Genomic DNA, 24489 nt, shown 5'->3' with positions numbered 1-24489 from the left:
TAGCAATATTTTGACTGAGTGATATGGGGGTGGTATAGGTGAAGAACAAGAAAAATATAACGGCATAATTAAAATGCTATATAACATATATATGAAAGGCCAAAACTGAACTAATTGTGGTGTAAAATGTGCATAGCTCAGTAAGGTGATATCCTTCATGTGTTAGTTACTACTCAGCAGATTTATACGGCTAAGGACATATTATGTTATGATTTTGGAAGGTAGGAGAGAGTTTTCCAGGATGTTTTTATTTTTTATTAATGTATTTTTACAGGTTTGCGACTTATTAATTTAGTATGGTTTAGTTAGCTGTGAGTGATCTAGTGAGGAGTTTAGTTTCATTTTAAAATACAGATAGGAGTTCTATTATGAGATATAAAATAAGCAAACATAGTAAACTCCAGCCCATCACAAGAAGAACACAAATAAACAATCAGGCTCTTAAATTTAAACATTAGGAGATCCTATATGCATTGCTTACAGTATGTCATGTAATCTCTCCCACGGCTTTGGCCACAAGACAGGCACCCCTATAATGATGGAGTAACTATACAATCTATGTCACTTCAAGTTCAACAAGTGTTGTAGAGGAAATGGGATGGAGTATAGAAGCTAGATGTCAGCCATTATCTCAAAAGAGAAGCTTTTTCTATCAAATACCAGTCTAAAGAAATACGTAAGAAAACGTGCATATGGCTATGAGAGTTTAAAACACTGAACTAAACAGGATATAACTAAATAACATATTAACGATATGAGAAACCTTATTAAGAGAAATCATTTGTAGGTGTCCGTTCAGCCCCATGGTATTGACTGTGGGAAGATCTCAGTCACTAAAGACTTCTGTTGTTTTACAGGCATTAATCAGGAAAGCCAGTTCAGCGGGATTAAGGGTTTGTGCACATTATTTTTATTATAATATACTTTGATGTCATCAAGGTATATTATAATAAAAATAATGTGCACAAATAATAGTAATAACGTAATTCACTAACAGAAGCGGCTGCTGCATAGATTCACTGCGTTTCAACAGAAGTTGCAGATGTCCCCTGGCAGTGATCTTTTAACGTTTAATCCAGGGCTGACTGTAATCTTGTAATGGTCTCAGTTACTTACCTTAACGGTCCGGTACAGTAGGGCAGGGGCCAGGCAGCAGCTGATCCTATCGCTTGACTAACTTGATGTAGATGATCAGTCACAGGAGGCAGCAGTCTCTCCTTCCCGCCAGTACAGCTGTCTATGATGCTCCCTTGTGCATGCGCAGGGAGCCAATCAACGCCGGTCACGTTCTCCTGGTGCTGTCAATCACCAGGAGAACATGACCGTCTCTGATTGGCTCGAGGCAGCATAAGGGATGCCTCTTATTGGTCTATATTTTGCTTCGGGTAATTCAAAGGTTGTTTTACAACCAGTGGGTGGCGCTGCTGCTATCCAAGAAAATGTATCCATGTATGATGCCTCTCCATAGCGTTACATGGCTGGAAAAAAAAATGGTGATTTTTTTTTTTTAAATTAAAATTAAATTAAAATTCTGGCCCCATATGGCAGGGGAGGCAGTTCCTCCCCTGCCTCCTATGACTGCACGTCCCTGATATATATATATATATATATATATATATATATATATATATATATATATATATATATATATATATATATATATATATATATACAGCCAGAAGTGTTTTTTTTTTTACCCAACAGTAATGCGGAAAATGTGGATTTTATTTTTTCATTTAACACTAATGCATTAACATTTTAATTATTGAGAGATTGTCTTGCTATGAGTTGTTTTGCATCAGGTACCTGTCTTTTAAAGTTACATTTTTAGCCAGAAAAAAAGCATCAAAGGCAGTGTTCCAACGGGAACTCCTGCGCCAACTGCCTGTGTACCCTGCTCTACTTCTGCATCTCCTGCTCCAATAGCCAATGTATCCAGTGTTACCTCTGTGCCACTCCTACCTAATCTCCCAGCGTATCCAGTGCCACTCCTGCCCAATGAAAGGCACATCAACTCTTACTCACCATTCATCTGAGAGTCAGCTGATTAGGAATAAAGCTTCTGGCAAGAGTTGTACAAAAGAGGAAGACATCTGTGTCCTCCTGTGTCCTCCCTTTCTGGGGATGTTATGACTCCCACCTTTGCTGAAATGATTAATGATCTGGAATGCATAGAGGATCTGGACAGTGATAGTGAAGCTAAGTTGATGGAGGAGGACTCTGCTACAACAAAGAACAAAGCACATTCTAAAATGCAGCAGCATAATATTGGTCATTCAAAGTCTGGGCCAGTTCTTTCTAGCACCAGTACCACAGGTGGCTCTGGACAGGTCTTTTTGGTGTCAAATTGGTGGAAAGGTGTGGCAACATTTTGACAGTGTGGGAGATGGGTGTGTGGTAAGATACAAGTTGTGTGAAAGGGAAGAGAGCCAGAGCAAGGTGTTGGGACATCTAACAAGTTTGGGAATAAGCTAGCATCTACACCTACAGCACAGAGCAGTATTATTTAGACAATGGTGCATTGAAAAATGGTTAAGTAATACACAGAGCAGGAAGCATATGACTGATAGCACTTCCAAAATAGCAACTAGCACTGTCATCACTAGTAGAGGTAGCAACTAGAGTAGAGGGATTGTTAATGAGGCTTCCATATCAGATAGGTCATCTGGGAAGAGAGCTCCCGTCAACTGGAGAAAGAAAAACAGAGGCGTCACAATGGCCTAGTACCACCAAACAAGATGATGTAAATTAATATAGTAAGAGATATACTCACAAGAGTATTGCATCCAATGGTGCTATTCAGGCAGGCTGGAACTTTTGCAGTAGTCCAGCTCACTGATTACACCCAGCAGTTGTGTCAGGTATGGAACATATCAGATAGTAGTCTCCTTGGCCTCTAGTTATCAAGGTCTGTCGGACCTGATCCGACAGTGCGGATCAGGTCCGACAGACCTCGCTGAATACGGCGAGCAATATGCTCGCCGTATTCAGCATTGCACCAGCAGCTCACAAGAGCTGCTGGTGCAACGCCGCCCCCTGCAGACTCGCAGTCAATCGGCCACCAGCAGGGGGGTGTCAATCAACCCGATCGTACTCGATCGGGTTGATTTCTGTTGATGTCTGTCCGCCTGCTCAGAGCAGGTGGACAGGTTATGGAGCAGCGGTCTTTGTGACCGCTGCTTCATAACTGCTGTTTCTGGCGAGCCTGCAGGCTCGTCAGAAACACGAGGCATCAAGCTCCATTCGGAGCTTGATACATATGCCCCCTTGTCTGTAAAAGAACCAACAACCATAGCCCAATACCATTTGGACAGGGAAAACAAGGTATACGGTAAATGATTGCACTTACAGAATTTGAAGCACCTCCAGGTGCAGTAAGAGCAGGCTGGGATTTCACAGCCTCCCAGCTGACTGTACTCCACAGCTTACTGCACACCCAGGAAAACAGTGATGTGATATCCAAAAAAAAGGGCAGAGTGATATTTGGATAGACTCCACCAAACACAGCAAGTGTATATAAAAACAATTTTATTAAAAGCGACACATTTCTCAGCCTCTGCAAGGGATGTTTCCTCAGGCTATACAAGAATTAAATGAAATACACTTGCTATATAAAGGGATAAAAAACTCCAATAATCAACTTGCCCTGAATAAAGAAATTATGTGTGATTGGACATCTGATCACTATTGTAGGTACTTTCTCCCCAGTGGTAGTAAGTCAGCCATTCAAAAAGCCTTTTCATACTTTGGCCCTCCATTACCTTCGGCAGGAACATAGTGTGAAGGTGCTGAGGACCTGGCAAAGACTGCAGGGCAAAACATTCACTTAATCTATGATATCTGGAGTACCCCTAGCGCACAGCATGTATTTCTGTCTCTTACAGTTCACTGGTGGAAACCAACATTACCCAGGAGGGTGCTAACACTGCTGCTTCAGATCTGCTTTAGCAACATGGTTATGGTTCAGTTATGTTCATGTTACACACTGAAATGATTGATGTCACCCACCATAGCCACTATAATGAAGGTTTTAAAAAAGGGCAAGTTTTTTTTTCATTTACTGTGCAGCACAAGTTCTTCACCTAGGTGTGCGAGCAAAAGACAAATCAAATAGCATTACTGAGCAGTGCAAAATGATTGTGGAGCACTGTAGAGTCCAGGCGTTGCATCATAAGCAAGAAAGGAAAGGTCTCCCTCAGTACCATCTCTGGGATGTCTTTCAACTATCCCGGGATGTTACAAAAAAATCTGAGCCAAGCCACTGCAATCCTTGGCCAGATTACTCCTCTTTTAATGCTCCTTATCAGTAAGATGGATCCTTTCCTTGAGAATCCAGAGACTTTCCACAACACCTTTTATACAAAGTAAACAAATACAGACTCTCAAGGAAATTCTAGATTTTCCTGTAAAAGAAATGGCAGATTAAAAACCACAGTTCATGTTGGCAACTATCTGTGACGCACGGATAAAGGGACAGCTGACAAACAGGAGCTATGCCGTGCAACATTGGACTCAATTTTTTTTCATCAGTGACTCCATAAACTGCAGGTAAAGAAGGGCATTCTGAGGGAGAAGGGGTTTTGGAAACATCTGGGCAAACTATCTGCAGCAGTGCCAGTAGCTCCACTACATTATCTAACTGCTTGACACCTTGACAAAATCACAAACACAGCATCAAGTAGACTGGAGCATAAGTTTTTTTTGGCAGAGCACTCACTTTGGTTGGAAATAGCAGAATAACAATCAAAAAGCCGAACCTCTAAAATTATGAAAACATACCTTGCAGAAGTATACTCCAAACTCCCCTAATTTACTGGTATCACAAAAGAGTTCAGTTGCCTGCGTTTTCTGTGATTGCCCAGCATTGCCCAGCATTTGTTAATTCTTCTCTGTTTTCATACTTTTGTACTGCTTCCCTGGGCCCTGGCCTGCCTGCCTGCTTGCCTTCCTGCCCACTGCTGCTACAAGTTGTCAAAATACATATTTATACCATATTTACCAGTGTACTTTGACTCTTGTGCTGCAGCCCTAGGTGAGTGTTCTGCCTGCTTGCCCCCCTGTCAACTTGTGCTGCTGTTCTGAGTTATCAAGATATACTGTATATTCATACTCTTTGTACCACCAATGTGCCTATACTGCTTTCATGAGTGCCTGGCCTGCCTACTTGTACAGTTGCTTCACATTTTTTAAATATATATTTTTACTCTATGTACCATACATGTGGCTTGACTTTAGAGATACTGACCTTAGTCTCTGTATTCATGCCCACTTGTGGTACTGCTCTGAGTTGTCAAAATATATATTCTTATTCTATGCAGGACCAATGTGCCTTGACTCTTATGCTGCTGCCCCAGGTGACTGCCCTGCCAGTGCCCACTTGTACTGCTGCTTCAGGTTGTTGAAGTGTATATTTTTATTGTATATACCATAAATGTGTCTCAGTGGCGTATTTAGGTTTTGTACTGCCCTAGGCACTCAAAATTCTGCTGCCCCCCCCCCCCCCCCAAAGGTTTTAAGCCTTTTTTTTCACTAAATATTTTTTTGGGTCAGTGTGTAAAATGTTGTTTTGTTTTTTTTCATAACAATTTAAAAGAAAATGGGCAAGCAAAACACTTGCATTCAAGGGGGGTTGAATTGCATGCATATCATACCATTTTCTCCCTGAGAGAAGGGAGAGAAAAAAAGGGGAGGAGAGAAAAGGGAGGGAAAGGAAAGAAGGAAGAGAGAGAGTAGAGAAAAGTAGGGAGGGAGAGGAGAAAAGGGGGGAGGGAAAGAAAGGAGTGAAAGAAGGGAGCAAGGGAGGAAGTTAAGAGAAAGAAGGGAGGGAGGGAAAGATAGAATGGAGAGAGTGAGTGACTTGAGGGAGGAAGGGAGGGAGAAAGGGAAAGAAGGGAGGGAAGAAGAATACACTTTGAAACAATCACTGCCCTTTACATGCAACAACATACAGTAATTACCATCATTCAAGTAATGAAACTTTTTAAGTGTCCATTTACTATTTACTCTGTGGGTTCATGAATGCAGAGAAAGCTAGCTACAAGTAGCTAACATACATTAGCGCTGAGAGTTTATGATTAGACATCACAAGCTGCTCTAAGCAGTGCACAGACGCATCCAGTCTGTTAGTTACTAAGACCTGCAATAAGCACTGCGCTCGCAGACCCACCACAGCTGACAAGGGGAGGCAGCATATCGGCACAAGGTCTTCTCCTCCAGCCTCACCTTGTAAGCATATCCCTAGGCAAGTTTCTCACCAAGAATGCTTCCCCTGCAAAAATGCCAGTGGCTCAAAATGAAGCAACGGTTTAAAGGAGCACTGCCTGTGAAGAGTGACCTTAATCAGTGCACGTGCCTTGTCTTCTCTGTAAAAGCCTGCACTTTATCGCTCACTGTACTGTGTGCTGACTTTTAGAGAGAGGATAGGGCAGATGTGCTGCCCCTCCCAAATCTGCTGCCCTAGGCACCGGCCTTGTTGGCCTAGGCCATAATACGCCCCTGATGTGTCTTGAGTTTGCCAACATGTTCTGACGTTCTGTGTTGTTAAAATATATATTCTAACACTATGTAGAACCAATGTACCTTGACTATTGTGCTGCTACCCTAAGTGACTATCCTGTTTGCCTTCCCTCCTGCCCACTTGTGTTGCTGCTTCCTGTTTTCAAAATGAAAATTCTTACTCAATGTGTAATGGCTGATCTGCTCATGCCATGGGTCCCTGTCAGCTATGTCTAGTGCCGCCAAAGGCCTAACATTAGCTAAAATTAGCTGAAGCTATCACATAGGTGAACAAATGCAAAGTATCATGAGTACTTTTCTGTGTTAAGTTTTGTATCCCATTAATTTGTCAATTCAAATATTTTTAATATTGATTATTTAATTTACTCTGGCAGGAATCTGAAAGATACACCACTTTTCTTGATAACAATGTTGAATAGAACAGGAGTGCACAGTGTGTACGTACATGAATCTGTGAATAGCTGATAGTTGTCACATGGTACAGGGGGCCAGCAAACTAAACAAAATTTTGAAATGTGTCAGAAAAAAGCTACTACTCATTAACAATTTAGAATAATGACTTTTGTATTGTCTTTTTATTATGTACTTGCTGGTTATGCAATCAATCAAAATAATTTATGAATAAGTTTATTATAAGAGCCAGGTCCAAATGCTTATAAAGAATCTAAAAAAAGCCACATCTAATGCCCTGTTCTGATCTATCACTATAAATTCAAAATCACAAAAATCAGTCTAATAGGACTCTCCTGGAGCAGCAAAATCATGTTGTCTTTGATATTTAAGTTTTCAGAACAAGCAACAGATGCACATCTGAAGAGAACCAATAGGCCAGGAATAAACAAAAGCTCAGTGGACTTGTTCTATGGCCCGGTTACTACCTGGGAGTAGCTTCTTTTAGCCCAATTGTGCTTTTAACAAAGTAAAACTTTCCTGAAGTATTTCAGTCTAATCCCGCCTAACAAGGTCAATCCAGTCCGAAATACCAGGCAATTCCTCTCTGAACAAAGAATATGGCAATGCCAGACAATCGCTTCGGCCTCTTTTGGGCCTCGTCAGTGAGGTGCAGCCGAATCCTTCTAGGCACATTGGGCAAGGAATTCACATCTGGTTTCCCCAATCACCCTAAGGGAGACTTTCCCCAGGGTCATAATACAAATACATACAGAAAGAGAAGTAATCTGCCAGGAATGAACAACAGCTGTTTTTTTCCCGTATGGCCTGGTTACCAGCATAGATGCATATCTACCATGACCACCTTGGATGGCTTATACTTTCCTCTTTTCCATAATCTCTTAGATCATCTGACTCACTCACTTATTCAAAATTACCTTGACTCTAATTTTCCCTCCTGGCTATCTCAAGTGAGCATTCTCTCTATTCTAGAACTCCTGGTAGTTATTTGGTTTCTTCTACCTTCCTTGCAGAGTTCCTTTTAGCCCCTAAGATTTAAAGTGATGGTAAATCCAAGCATTTTTACAAACCCTAGGATTTGCTATCACTAAAAATAATATTGAGTTTCTTTTGTCATTTATTTAAAAAAGGGAGCTAAACTCACCCTGTCTGTGCCATGGCAGCTCTCTATAGTCAGAGCCTACGGCCAAACACAGCGCTCTTCTACCAATGAGGTGACATTTCCACCTCTAAACCAATAACCGTACATGTCATCTAACAGTCGGCTAGATTACGAGTTTTGCGCTATACTGGGTGCGTAAATAACGCAATAAAATGAGCGGTACCGCACTTTCCATATCACTGCCATTACGAGTTACTGAAAAACCTCCTTGGATGTGGGGTATGGTGCATTAAGCTCCATACCGCACAAAAGACAAGTGCTGAGTTTACGTGCTCGTGCACGCTTTCCCCCATAGACATCAATGGGGAGAGAGTGTTACAAAAAAACTAACACCTGCGATCGCGGAATGGCAAATTGCCGTAACGCAACCCCATTGATGTCTATGGGGAAAAGAAAGTTAAGTTTAAACCTAACACCGTAACATAAACCCCTAGTCTAAACACCCCTATCCGGCGCCCCCGATATTGCAGATGCTAAGTAAAGTTATTAACCCCTAATCCGCCGCTCCCTGACATCGCCGACACTAAATAAACTATTAACCCCTAAACCACCGGCCCCTACATCGCCGACACTAAATAAACCTATTAACCCCTAAACCACCGGCCCCTACATTGCAAATAATAAATAAACATATTAACCCCTAAACCGCCAGCCCCCCACATTGTAACTAATAAACTAAACCTATTAACCCCTAAACCGCCGGACCCCCACATTGCAAATCACTAAATTAAACTATTAACCCCTAAACCTAACACCCCCTAACTTTAAATTAAAAGTTACAATATAACTATCTTAAAATAAATAAAAACTTACCTGTGAAATTAAAAAAACAACTAAGAATAAAGTATAAATTAATCTAACATAACTATTGTAATAAAATAAAACAACTGCCAATTAAAAAACCTAAATTACAAATTTAAATAAACCTAATACTACAAAAAAAATAAAAATTGTTAAAAACATCTCTTCCTGAATCTTTGGTTTGTTTTTTTGTGTTCTGAAATGCAAATGCTCGTCTATATTTATTTAAAACAACTGTCACCTTTCTGATGACAGTACTGTACTATCTTTCTGATGGTATTATGTATACAAAAGTAATGGAAATGATATAAAACTACCTATAACATTATGACATGTAAATATTGCCTACATTACATAAGATATTTTTTATATACACTTGGTCCCATGCCCTCTCCATACTGTTTCATTTTACTGATGCAAATATAAAAATATTTCAAAATCCTAAGCATTTTCCAACCTGTACTAAAGTTCTTTAATCTGTACGCTCAGACATTTGTATTCATGAACAAAATATATCTTGCTTCCTTTTAAAAAGTTTACTGAATGATGAAACAGTTTAGAATAAACTGTAAAATAATTTTAATACTCATTTCCTTGTACTTATATATACATATACCTATGTTTTATATCTTATGTATATGTATATATATTGTATACTTATATATACATATACCTATGTTTTATATCTTATGTATATGTATATATATTGTATACATGCAGCAATATATTTCTATTTGTGATAATAACCCTCATAAATACAGTTTACTATAATTGTCCATTGATGCTAGTTTACGAGTGGCACACTAACTGTTGCGCACGAGCAATATTGGATTTTTGGGGCTTTTTGCATGTAACAGAAACAGCACGTGTATTATGAGTTGAAAGTAAACGTGTTTGCTTGAGCGCAGTCAAATTTAACGTGCGTCGGGTTAGCGTGACTTCAGAGCACTGGTTAACTGTTAAGTGAGACAACAAAGTTGCACAAATACATCAAAAATACATTTACAAGTAAAGTTGCACTCATAATTACACTGTCTGATAAAAATTGATTTAAAAAAATTGCATTCAAAAGTTATAAGGGCTCAAAGATATGAGGTCTCAGGTGTTAGAGAAAAGGGCTTTAACATATATATATATATATATATATATATATATATATATATATATATATATATATATATATATATATATATATATATATATATATATATATATATACATAAACATATCTAAATGTGTGTATGTATGCAAATATGTATAGGTGTGTGTACATATCTACTAGGGATGGGCGAATGTTTCTAAACATTCGAATTTTAAAACGAATTTTCCGATATTCGTTCGTTCGAACCGAATTTCGAATGTTTAGTTAACATTCTAACATTCGATTTTCGAATGTTCGTTTTCGAATTTTTCGCTTACATTCGAAAATATTCGTTCTTATTAATAGAATGTTTTATTTTCGATAATATTATATTCGAATTCGAAATCTATATTTCACTTTCGAATTCGATATATAATATTCGAATTCTATTCTATTCAAATTCGAATTTTATATTAGAATTCGAAAACTATATTTCACATTCGAATTCGAAATATAATATTCGAATTCGATTCTAATCGAATTCGATGAGATATATCATATTCTAATTCGAAATGTTATATTCGAATTCGATTGAATATATTATATACTATTTTTAATGAGATATTCGAATTCGATTTAAATTTCGAAATAGTATTTGCTTTTCTAATGTACTATTCAAATTCGAATTTGTTATAATAATGCTATTATATTATAAATATTCGAAATTTTCGAATTTGATTTTAATTTCGAAATTGTATTTCTTAACTAAAATTGTATTTTTAAATGTAATATTCGAATTCGAATTATTTAATATTCGAATTTAAATATTTAAATCAAGTTATTCCCTCCCATATGTAAATGTTATAAATAGATGTAGCTCTTAACATTTCATTTGAAAGGTTTAGTTTTGGAGAAGGACGTACTGGTTTTGTGGTCGTGTACTCGTGTTGGATTATTTGGATACCAATTTTTTTCTATATACTATTATCTATTTGCTCCTGTGGCATCTTTTTTTGGAATTTTGTGTGGACACATTACACAACTGTGGAGGGTGGACTGCACACCGTGAGAAGACGCATTTGTTATCTTCATCTTCAATCAATTTCATCAATATTTGTGGAGGTAATATGCGGTCTATTTATTTTTATAGGCAAAATACAGGCCATATTTTCATGCTGTCTTAACTAGAGCACTGGTGAAATAATCAGTACCTAAGGTGAGGGCCAATTTAGTTACCATGGTTACTGATTATTTTACCTGTGCTCCAGTTAAAGTGATATGAAACAGATTTTTTTTTTTTTTTCATGATTCAGATATTTCTTTCACTTTTACCAAGAGAATTGAGAAACATTGATAATAGGAGTAAAATTGAAAGTTGCTTAAAATTGCATGCTCTGCCTCTGTCTGAATCAGCAAACTTTAATTTTGACTAGACAATCCTTTTAAGACGTTATAAAGATAGCTTACTACTAGCCTAGGTTAACTTGAGGACTGTGGTTGAGAAGTACTGATGTTCATCATAGAGATGTTGTAATTGTTGTAATGTAGTGTTGTTTCTTTTTTACTGTGCTGCCTGCTAGTCCTGTGTTGTAGTAGTATGGAATTGGGCAAATTTGCAATTTGGCAGCCAGTGATGCTGACTAGGTTCTAATTTATATGTATTGTATATATACTCGATTTTATTTGAGATTTTTGAACTCTGATATGTATAATTAGGTACTGTAATGTAAAAAGCTTATTTTAATATATTTATTTTTTTTTAATTGGATTTTTTCATTTTTTTTTAAAAATGTTATGCATTTTTTTGGCTTTGCATTTTGATGAGTTGATAATGCTGTAGTGCTATATTTACCTATGTAGATTGTATTGTATTGTATTTTTTTCTATTTGAAATTCAAAGTTTTAAACAACATTCCAATTTCCTTCTATTAGCTAATTTGCTTCATTCTTTAGATATCTTTTTTGAAGATATAGTAATGCACATGGGTGAACCAATCACACGAAGCATCTATGTGCAGCAACCAATCAGCAGCTACAGATGCTATCTAGATATACTTTTCAGCAAAGGATATCAAGAGAATGAAGCAAATTAGATCATAGAAGTAATTATAAAGTAGTTTAAAATCACATGCTCTTTCTGAATCATGAAAGAAAAAATGTGGGTTTCATGTCCCTTTAATAAAGTTATGATGGTGTTATTTTCAAATGTTATATCTTTTATAGTTATAGAGTTCATTTCGAATTTAAGGCCAATATAGTAGTTATATCAAGTGATAGATGTGTTTAATTTTTTAAAATTCGAATTTCAGTTATTATTGTGTTAATTTCTAATTATTAACTATTAAAGATGTAAAATTCGATTTTTAATTCTAAATGAACTATCTTCTCTATTATTAATTACTAAAGGTGTTAAAATTCGAATTTAAAATCGAAATCAACACATATCACTTTATATGACTATATGAAGTGATAGAGGTCTTGATTTCGAATTAAAATTCGAATTTTAACACAACTATTAACTATATTAGATATGTTAATTTCGAATTTTACATATTTGTTATAGTTATTGTTTTATTTTCGATTTGTATGTATTATTGTATTATTTTCTAATTTAAAACTATAGCAAAGATGTAAAATTCGAAATTTTATTCGAAATTAACACATCTTATCTATTATAGCTACTAGTGCTGTTAAAATTCGATTTTTAATTCGAAACCAACAGGTGTTGATTTCGAATTAAAAATCGAATTTTAACACAACTATTAACTATAATAGATATGTTCATTTCGAATTCGAATTTTACATATTTGTTATAGTTATGTTTTATTATCGAATTGTATGTATTGTGTTAATTTCGAATTTAAAACAATAAGGATAGTGTAAAATTCGAATTCGAATTTTAATTCGAAATTAACACATCTTATCTATTATAGTTACTTGTGCTGTTAAAATTCGAATTTTAATTCGAAACCAACACCTCCATCACTTAATCTAACAATTAAATGATAGAGGTGTTGATTTCGAATTAAAATTCGAATTTTAACAAAACTATTAACTATAATACATATATTCATTTCGAATTCTAATTTTACATCTTTCTTATAGTTATTGTTTTAGTTTCGAATTGTATGTAACATTATGTTAATTTCGAATTTAAAACTATTGCAAAGATGTAAAATTCGAATTCGAATTTTATTTCGAAATTAGCACATCTTATCTATTATAGTTACATTTACTGTTAATATTCGAATTTTAATTCGAAATTAACACTTCCTTTACTTTCTATAACTATTAAATGATAGAAGTGTTGATTTCGAATTAAAATTCGAATTTTAACAGCACTATTAACTATAATAGATATGTTCATTTCGAATTCGAATTTTACCTATTTATTATACTTATTGTTTTATTTTCGAATTGTATGTAACATTATGTTAATTTCGAATTTCAAACTATTGCAAAGTTGTAAAATTCGAATTCGAATTTTAAATCGAAATTAGCACATCTTATCTATTATAGTTACAAGTACTGTTAATATTCGAATTTTAATTCGAAATCAACCGTTCCTTTACTTTCTAAAACTATTAAATGATAGAAGTATAATAGATATGTTCATTTCGAATTCGAATTTTACCTATTTATTATACTTATTGTTTTATTTTCGAATTGTATGTAACATTATGTTAATTTCGATTTTCAAACTATTGCAAAGTTGTAAAATTCGAATTCGAATTTTAATTCGAAATTAGCACATCTTATCTATTATAGTTACAAGTACTATTAATATTCGAATTTTAATTCGAAATCAACACTTCATTTACTTTCTATAACTATTAAATGATAGAAGTGTTGATTTCGAATTCGAATTTTATATATTTATTATACTTATTGTTTTATTTTCGAATTGTATGTAACATTATTTTAATTTCGAATTTAAAACTATCGCAAAGATGTAAAATTCGAATTTTAATTCTAAATTAGCATAACTTATCTATTATAGTTACAAGTAGTGTTAATATTCGAATTTTAATTCGAAACCAACACCTCCATCACATAGTATAACTATTAAATGATAGAGGTGTTGATTTCGAATTAAAATTCGAATTTTAACAACACTATTAACTATAATACATATGTTCATTTCGAATTCGAATTTTACATCTTTATTATAGTTATTGTTTTATTTTCGAATTGTATGTATCATTATGTTAATTGCGAATTTAAAACAATAGCAAAGATGTAAAATTCGAATTCGAATTTTAATTCTAAATTAGCACATCTTATCTATAATGGTTACTAGTGGTGTTAAAATTCGAATTTTATTTAGAAATTAACACATCTTAGCTATTATAGTTAATACTAGAAGTGTTAAAATTTGAATTTTAACACCATTCCATTACTAACTATAATACATAAGATGGTTTTATTTCTAATTAAAATTAGAATTCAAATTTTTTATCTTAGTTATCAAAGTCTAAGACAGTTCGTCTCCCATTTGGCTAAATGTTTGAAATGAGACCCCTCCACGCTTGTAATGTATTTATTAAAATTGCATAAGTACACGTACACACGCACATACAGTCATACACATTCTCATACACACACACAATCTCATACACACACTCTTATACACACACATTTTCAGACACACTCATACATACATACTCTCATACACACACACTCTTACACACACACACACTCTAATACACAAACACTGATACAACACACACACAGAATCTCATGCACACACATACTCTCGCACACACGCACTCATACACACACAATCCCATACACACACAATCCCATACACACATACTCTCATACACACACTCTCTCATACACACACAATCTCATACACAGACTCATACAACCACACACACACACTCATACACACACTCACTCACATACATACACACACACTCACGTATACTACACTACAAGTTTTACCAACTATATAGTTCTAATCTGCTTTGTCAATCAAGAACATTCAAAATCACATAGTCAGTAGACTATACAAAAATGTAATACATTTCTATTAACTTTGGTTTGCATACTAGACATATATGTAATGTTATATGTATTATATATATATATGTATTATTTGGGTGTATATGTATGTTTTATCCTAAGTTAAATCATTGTTAATTATAGAGTGAGAAGATTTATACAGCAGCAGCAGTAGCAGCAAGAAATAACGACACAGACGTGCAATAGCATTTTGTTACTCATCAAATTTTATTATTCAATAAAATTAAAGCAGTGTCTTCTTTAATTGGAATCTACCAAGATGCCAAAAAAAGTTGCAAGAAGAATGATTTCAGCTTCCAGCAGCAGCAGTCAACAGCAGCAAAAGCAAATGGAGACCAATAATGATGCAGTTGAAGTAGTTAAAGAAAACAAAGTGTCCGGAACCACACGCAGTGGTCGTCAAAGAATGGCAATTCATGCATTTTTGAAGAAAAAAAATCCCCCAATTGGATCTGAACATGCAGAGCAGCAGTGCTTGCAGGAAGCAGCATTAGAAAATTCCACTTCTATTAATGAATTACCCAGAGAACCAGCAGGTGATAATGGAGTTGATCTTGAAATAACTATGGAAACTTCCGGAAGGAATAGCAGCAGCAGTAGCAGCATCTCTGTAGAAAATGAAAATAATTCTGAATTTGAATTTGAAGATTTTATATCTGAAGGATCTGTGTATACTCCAAATCTCGATTGTGATTCTGATGATTCAGATTGTAGTATCATTGAGGAACCAAATCCACCTTGCACCATCACTTCTACGTATCCACTGTTCCAAAAGCATCTCAAACGTGCTATTCCATCCAAAGAGTCACCAATGTTGCAGTCACAGTCAGATAGAATTCATTCTAATGCTGCCAACGGGGCCAAACAAAGAAAAATTCCCACAATTGAACCACTAGATGCTACACCACCACAAGTTGCAACTTGTGAAATAAGAGCAGCTGGCGCTGCTGTAATGGAAATTCCATCATCATCATCCATTATGACTCCCAGGTCACGTAGTAGTGCAGTAGGTGGTAGTGTAGTTTGGAATTTTTATTCTGTCGATAAACTAGATCAAAGTAAAGCAACATGTAAAATATGTAATAAAAAAATAAGTCGAGGAAAAGCAGGAAGTAATTTGGGAACCACTTCCTTGCGGTCTCATATGAATAGTAGACATAAAGTGATATGGGACAGATATTTAAATAAAAATCTTGCTTTATCCACAGCAAGAAATACTAATGTTATGCTACCACCTACTGCCAATGATGATGGCTTTAATAACACCAGTAGAAGTTCATGCAGCAGCAGCAATCAACTTTTATCAAATTTAGTGCCAAGTTCTGGGAGTACAGCAGTGTCTAAGCGACAGAGTACTTTACAAGTTGCTTTTGAGAGTGGTCAAAAATATCCCCCAAACCATGAACGTGTTCGCCAAATTAATTTTAAAGTTGCAAAAATGCTTGCAATCGATATGCTTCCTTTTAAATTTGTTGAAGGTCAAGGCTTTCGGGAATTAATGCAATCAGTGGTTCCCCGTTGGCAAATCCCGAGTCGTCATTATTTTTCACGAAAAGGTGTTCCAGAAATTCATAAAATTGTTTTACAAAATGTTGGCAAACAATTAGAAATGTCAGAGTGTAACAAAGTTCATATTACAACTGACATGTGGACAAGTCCACAGGGTGCAGACTATATGACTGTGACTGCACATTGGGTATCATTTGCCGTAAGTAATGACTCTAATGAGTATGTTTCCTCAAGGCCAATGCGACGCATATCTTATCGTAAGCATGCAACACTGTGCATGAATAGTTTTGAACGAAAGAATCACAATGCAGCTAATATTCTTGATAAGCTGAATGAAGTAATAAATGATTGGTTTTTGCCACGCAGCCTCACGGTTGGTTTTGTGTCTTCAGACAATGGCTCTAACATTGTTTGTGCACTCAAGAATGGACAAATGATACATGTGCCTTGTTTTGCACATATATTAAATTTGGTTGTTAACAAATTTCTTTCAGATTCAACACATATTCATGACATGTTGAATGCTTCACGAAAGATATGCTCGCATTTCCACCGTTCCTACCATGCCCAAAATTCGTTACTAACATTACAAGAAAACAATAATTTGCCACGCCATCAACTCATAATTGATGTTTCTACGCGATGGAATAGCACGTTTGACATGCTTCAACGCCTTTATGAACAACGAAAGGCAATAATTGAATACCTTATGACTTTAAGAAAAACATTAGATGGAGTCCATTTGACTTCGGCACAGTGGCATCTTATGAGTGATGTGTGCAAGGTTCTTCAGCCGTTTAAAGAGGCAACATTAATGGTAAGTGAACAAGATGCAAGCCTTAGTCAGGTCCTTCCATTAATTTCGCTTCTTGAAACTAGACTGAGTTCCTTGCATCAAGTGCAAGATAACTGTTTATCTGATTCTGCTGAAGATGAGAATGATATAGAGTTGTTTGATCTTGCTCAGCTTGGAAGAAAATTAATTTTGTGTTTGTTGAAAGATCCAAGGATCATCTCCATCAAAAAAAGAGATGAGTACCTTCTTGCTACTCTGTTGGACCCACGTTTTAAAGGTCAGATGTATAATTTTGTTGATGGAAAAGAACATACGGTTGAGAGATGCAAGGGAGTACTCATCTACAAAGTAAAGCAAGAAATTGAAATTAATCGGCGAGCAAACTCAAACAACTCTACAAATCAGTCTAGCAGCAGTTGCACTGGTAGTGGTCGGACTTCTTTCCCAGATTGTAACAGTTCTGAGTCTGACTCAATATCTGACAATTCAGTGTGCGGCGGTAATTCCACTAACTCATTGTGGGGTCTTTTTGGCAAATATGGCATTATGGCTACAGGTCAAGATGCAAGATTACATGAAGACAATCAGTGTTCTGCAGTGCAAATGGTAACTGCATATATGTTGGATAACACTTTTATAGAGCCTCGTTCTGACCCATTGAGTTACTGGAAATCCAAAAAAATATTATGGCCTGAATTGTCACATATTGCCTTTCAATATTTAAGTTGTCCCCCAACGAGTGTTCAGTCAGAGCGTGTGTTTAGTGCTGCTGGTAGTGTTGTGACTGATCATCGAAATAGACTATCTAGTGTAAATGTTGACCGTTTAACATTTCTCAAAATGAATCAACACTGGATACCAGAACAACATCAGTTGGAGGCTATCAGACAAAACACTACCGGCAGCAGTGATACAGACGACGATGATCCCTCAGAACAAAGACCAATTGTGTTTGCGGTGGATACAAATATGTAAACCTCCCCCAAAAATTTTTTTTAAAAGGATATAAAATATAAAAATTATTTTTTTAAAAATCAAAGTATAAAAGATCATTTTTATTTTTTATGTCCTTTTACTGCTTCTTCGGCTGTCCTACCGCTACCTACTGCTACTGCTGCTGGATTTCGAATCAGATAAACAGTGTCTTGTACTACTAGAATTTAATGTTATATGATATTTAGCATTCATAATCTACAGTTGATGTTGCTAGTGCTGCTGCTATTTCTGCAAATTATAGTATTTCTTTTTTAAAAAAAAGAACATGAAAAATCTACCATCATCACCTTGCGAATATTTTAAAAAAATGGCGCAAAACAAAGGGTTTCTTTAAAGAAGAGGACTTCTCCTGCTGAATGCTCCACAAGCTCTCTAAGGTAGGAATGTGGTTATAAATCTAATTTAACTTTTAAAAAAATTTTTGTCTACTGTTTTATTTACTTAAATAACCTGTTTTATTTTTTGATATTATACAGGATCCTTTCAGAATTCTAATGCCGGGCCTGGCCCTTATTTGACTGTGTATTTAATAACTGCTGTTGCTGTTGAGAGTTGGTACAATTTTCTCAAAGGAATTTTCCATCTCTGAAAGGTATATAGTTATTAGTATTGCATACCCCTTTAATTCATTGACTTTCTTTTACTAAGTTTTTTATGTTATTTTTGTGTATTGTTAACTTAATTATTCTGTTTTTCTTTTTTATACAGGATCCATTCAGAATTCTAAAGCCGTCTCTTATTTGACTGTGTATTTAATTAATAATTGCAGTTGCTGCTGTTGCGAGTTGGTACAATTTTCTAAAAGGCATTCTCCATCTCTGAAAGGTATATAGTTATTATTATTGCATACCCCTTTAATACATTGGCTTTCTTTTACATAGGTTTGCATGTGTTATTTTTGTCTACTGTTTACTTAATGAAACTCTGTGTTTTTCTTTATTATACAGGATCCTTTCAGAATTCTAAAGCCGACACTAATTTGACTGTGTATTTAATAATTGCTGCTTTTCCTGCTGCTGAGAGTTGGTACTATTTTATAAAAGGCATTTTCCATCTCTGAAAGGTAATAATTTAGTTATTAGTATTGTACACCCCTTTAATGAATTGTCTTTCTTTTACCTAGGTTTGCATGTGTTATTTTTGTCTACTGTTTACTTAATGAAACTCTGTGTTTTTCTTTATTATACAGGATCCTTTCAGAATTCTAAAGCCGACCCTTATTTGACTGTGTATTTAATAATTGCTGCTTTTCCTGCTGCTGAGAGTTGGTACAATTTTATAAAAGGCATTTTCCATCTCTGAAAGGTAATAATTTAGTTATTAGTATTGCACACCCCTTTAATGAATTGTCTTTCTTATACCTAGGTTTGCATGTGTTATTTTTGTCTACTGTTTACTTAATGAAACTCTGTGTTTTTCTTTATTATACAGGATCCTTTCAGAATTCTAAAGCCGACCCTTATTTGACTGTGTATTTAATAATTGCTGCTTTTCCTGCTGCTGAGAGTTGGTACAATTTTATAAAAGGCATTTTCCATCTCTGAAAGGTAATAATTTAGTTATTAGTATTGCACACCCCTTTAATGAATTGTCTTTCTTTTACCTAGGTTTGCATGTGTTATTTTTGTCTACTGTTTACTTAATGAAACTCTGTGTTTTTCTTTATTATACAGGATCCTTTCAGAATTCTAAAGCCGACACTAATTTGACTGTGTATTTAATAATTGCTGCTTTTCCTGCTGCTGAGAGTTGGTACTATTTTATAAAAGGCATTTTCCATCTCTGAAAGGTAATAATTTAGTTATTAGTATTGCACACCCCTTTAATGAATTGTCTTTCTTATACCTAGGTTTGCATGTGTTATTTTTGTCTACTGTTTACTTAATGAAACTCTGTGTTTTTCTTTATTATACAGGATCCTTTCAGAATTCTAAAGCCGACCCTTATTTGACTGTGTATTTAATAATTGCTGCTTTTCCTGCTGCTGAGAGTTGGTACAATTTTATAAAAGGCATTTTCCATCTCTGAAAGGTAATAATTTAGTTATTAGTATTGCACACCCCTTTAATGAATTGTCTTTCTTTTACCTAGGTTTGCATGTGTTATTTTTGTCTACTGTTTACTTAATGAAACTCTGTGTTTTTCTTTATTATACAGGATCCTTTCAGAATTCTAAAGCCGACACTAATTTGACTGTGTATTTAATAATTGCTGCTTTTCCTGCTGCTGAGAGTTGGTACTATTTTATAAAAGGCATTTTCCATCTCTGAAAGGTAATAATTTAGTTATTAGTATTGTACACCCCTTTAATGAATTGTCTTTCTTTTACCTAGGTTTGCATGTGTTATTTTTGTCTACTGTTTACTTAATGAAACTCTGTGTTTTTCTTTATTATACAGGATCCTTTCAGAATTCTAAAGCCGACCCTTATTTGACTGTGTATTTAATAATTGCTGCTTTTCCTGCTGCTGAGAGTTGGTACAATTTTATAAAAGGCATTTTCCATCTCTGAAAGGTAATAATTTAGTTATTAGTATTGCACACCCCTTTAATGAATTGTCTTTATTATACCTAGGTTTGCATGTGTTATTTTTGTCTACTGTTTACTTAATGAAACTCTGTGTTTTTCTTTATTATACAGGATCCTTTCAGAATTCTAAAGCCGACCCTTATTTGACTGTGTATTTAATAATTGCTGCTTTTCCTGCTGCTGAGAGTTGGTACAATTTTATAAAAGGCATTTTCCATCTCTGAAAGGTAATAATTTAGTTATTAGTATTGCACACCCCTTTAATGAATTGTCTTTCTTTTACCTAGGTTTGCATGTGTTATTTTTGTCTACTGTTTACTTAATGAAACTCTGTGTTTTTCTTTATTATACAGGATCCTTTCAGAATTCTAAAGCCGACCCTTATTTGACTGTGTATTTAATAATTGCTGCTTTTCCTGCTGCTGAGAGTTGGTACAATTTTATAAAAGGCATTTTCCATCTCTGAAAGGTAATAATTTAGTTATTAGTATTGCACACCCCTTTAATGAATTGTCTTTCTTTTACCTAGGTTTGCATGTGTTATTTTTGTCTACTGTTTACTTAATGAAACTCTGTGTTTTTCTTTTATACAGGATCCTTTCTGAATTCTAAAGCCGACCCTTATTTGACTGTGTATTTAATAATTGCTGCTTTTCCTGCTGCTGAGAGTTGGTACAATTTTATAAAAGGCATTTTCCATCTCTGAAAGGTAATAATTTAGTTATTAGTATTGCACACCCCCTTAATGAATTGTCTTTCTTATACCTAGGTTTGCATGTGTTCTTTTTGTCTACTGTTTACTTAATGAAACTCTGTGTTTTTCTTTATTATACAGGATCCTTTCAGAATTCTAAAGCCGACCCTTATTTGACTGTGTATTTAATAATTGCTGCTTTTCCTGCTGCTGAGAGTTGGTACAATTTTATAAAAGGCATTTTCCATCTCTGAAAGGTAATAATTTAGTTATTAGTATTGCACACCCCTTTAATGAATTGTCTTTCTTATACCTAGGTTTGCATGTGTTATTTTTGTCTACTGTTTACTTAATGAAACTCTGTGTTTTTCTTTATTATACAGGATCCTTTCAGAATTCTAAAGCCGACCCTTATTTGACTGTGTATTTAATAATTGCTGCTTTTCCTGCTGCTGAGAGTTGGTACTATTTTATAAAAGGCTTTTTCCATCTCTAAAAGGTAATAATATTTTTATTAGTATTGGACACCACCTTTAATGAATTGTCTTTCTTTTACCTAGGTTTGCATGTGTTATTTTTGTCTACTGTTTACTTAATGAAAATCTGTGTTTTTCTTTATTATACAGGATCCTTTCGGAATACTAAAGCCGGCCCACATTTGACTGTTTTTTTTAATAATAACTGCTGCTGAGTGTTGGTACAATTTTCTCAAAGACATTTTCCATCTCTGAAAGGTGATAATAATATAGTTATTAGTATTGCACACCCTTTTAATGCATTGGCTTTCTTTTACCTAGGTTTGCATGTGTTTTTTTTTTGTGTACTGTTTACTTAATGACACTCTGTGTTTTTCTTTATTATACAGGATCCTTTCAGAATTCTAAATCCGGCCCTTATTTGACTGTGTATTTAATAATTGCTGCTTTTGCTGCTGCTGAGAGTTGGTACAATTTTATAAAAGGCATTTTCCATCACTGAAAGGTAATAATATAGTTATTAGTATTGTACACCCCTTAAATGCAGTTGCTTTGTTTTAGATAGGTTTGCATGTGTTATTTGTACTGTTTACTTAATGAATCTCTGTTTTTCTTTATTATACAGGTTCCTTTCTGATTTATAAGTCTGTGCTTTGTTTGTCTGTGTATTTAAAAAATTGAGGAGCACTGACTACAAGTGCTTCGTTTCTGTACTGCTGGAGTTTTCGTTTCTGTACTGCTGGAGTTGTGCTGAGAACAGGATCCTTTCTGATTTCTAAGTCTGGCCTTTGTTTGTCTGTGTATTTACAAAATTAAGGAGCACCAACTAGTCTACAAATGCTTCATTTCTGTACTGCTGGAGTTGTGCTAGAAACGGGAAGATACTTTCAGATTTGCTAAATCTGGCCTTTGTTTGACTGTTTATTTACAAAATTAAGAGCAACAATTACAAATGCTTTGTTTATGGACTACAAATTAATCTACAGACTGCTGATGGAACTGAGCTGAAAACAAATCAGTTTCTGTATTTTTCGAAAAATGCTGCTTACTGCTGCTGCTGACAATATTCTTCCATCTCTATATAAAAATAATTATTCATGCCAATTATTGGTGTTGTGGGGGGGATTGTGGAGAATTTTTTCAAGTGTTTATTGATTATTAAAAATAAAATAATATATAAATACTAAGAACAGTTGTATATCTTTATTTTCTCTATTATTTCAGTTATGATAACTATGAGGGTCATATAAATAAATCAAATAGCTAACACAAATAAAAACACTTATTTTATTCGAAAAAATAAGACAATAAAGAATACACTTTTTTGATGAAACAACTTTATTGTTGAAAAAAAAATTAAGATGTATATTATTATTGCTATTAAAGTATAGTTCAAAATTTATAATTCACAACTCGAAATTTGATAGTGTTAAAGGGACACTGAACACAAATTTTTTCTTTCGTGATTCAATTTCTGATTTGTCTTTGTTCTCTTGCTATCTTTTTTTGGAAAATAAAGTATCTAAACTTTTTTTTTGGTTCATACCTGTGGACAGCACTTTTCAATTGGTGGATGAATTTGTCCACCAATCGGCAAGAACAACCCAGGTTGTTCACCAAAAATTAGCCGGCATCTAAACTTACATTGTTGTAATTTAAAATAAACATACCAAGAAAATGAAGAACATTTGATAATAGAAGTAAATTAGAAAGTAGCTTAAAATTGTATGCTCTATCTGAATCACAAAAGAAAAAAATTTGGTTCAGTGTCCCTTTAAGGTAATTGTATTTATTCATGGGCAACAGTGTTCTTCTAACACCAACATGCAATGTGCATTGGCGTATTTAGATTTTGTGCAGCCCTAGGCACTCAAAATTCTGCTGAGCCCCCCCAAGGTCTTAGGCATTTTTTGGAATTTTTTTTTTTATTTGGAATAGTATTTCCAAAGTAAACGTCCACCAGAGCTTGCAAAACACTTGCACAGAGAGTGACCTACATAATCACAGACACATACAAAGTTATGCACATAGACACTGTCACACATGCGCACGTGCACACACACACACATATATATAAATATATACACTCACACATACAAATACACAACTATTACTACAATATATGTAGAAAAACTCAGATTCAATACTTTGCAAGCACAATGCTGAGTGTTGTAAATGCAAGAAAACTAAATGTAATAGCTATTCGAATAAAAGAAAGGTTCAGAGTTACCTCTCTTATTATACTCCCTTGATTTTAAGTTTCGTAAACTAAGTCTCTCATTAGATACCTGTATAATACTTCTAAAATAACTCTATGAAATATAGCCACAACAAATCTACTGCACCGCTCACATATATGCTGCCCTAGGCAAGGGCCTTGTTTGCCAAGGCCAAAATATACACCCCTGCCTCCATAGTAACCTACCTAATCAACTACAGTAATTTAATAGAGGGGGGTTATGAATGAAATAAGACTGTTTCGCCCTATC

General features: G+C 34.8%; 1 long non-coding RNA gene across 1 annotated transcript; it reads left to right on the top strand.

Annotated features, from left to right (window-relative positions):
* Positions 1-22207: 22207 nt before the first annotated feature.
* LOC128651697 (uncharacterized) lies at positions 22208-23115 on the top strand. The gene is made up of 3 exons (XR_008401168.1): positions 22208-22258; positions 22390-22505; positions 22626-23115. It is a non-coding gene; the product is annotated as an uncharacterized LOC128651697 (long non-coding RNA).
* The last annotated feature ends 1374 nt before the right edge of the window (positions 23116-24489 follow it).

This window comes from Bombina bombina, chromosome 3 (genome assembly GCF_027579735.1).
Source record: "Bombina bombina isolate aBomBom1 chromosome 3, aBomBom1.pri, whole genome shotgun sequence".
NCBI lineage: Eukaryota > Metazoa > Chordata > Amphibia > Anura > Bombinatoridae > Bombina > Bombina bombina.
The sequence above is the reverse complement of the archived record's forward strand: the minus strand, read 5'-3'. Positions and strand labels throughout refer to the sequence as shown.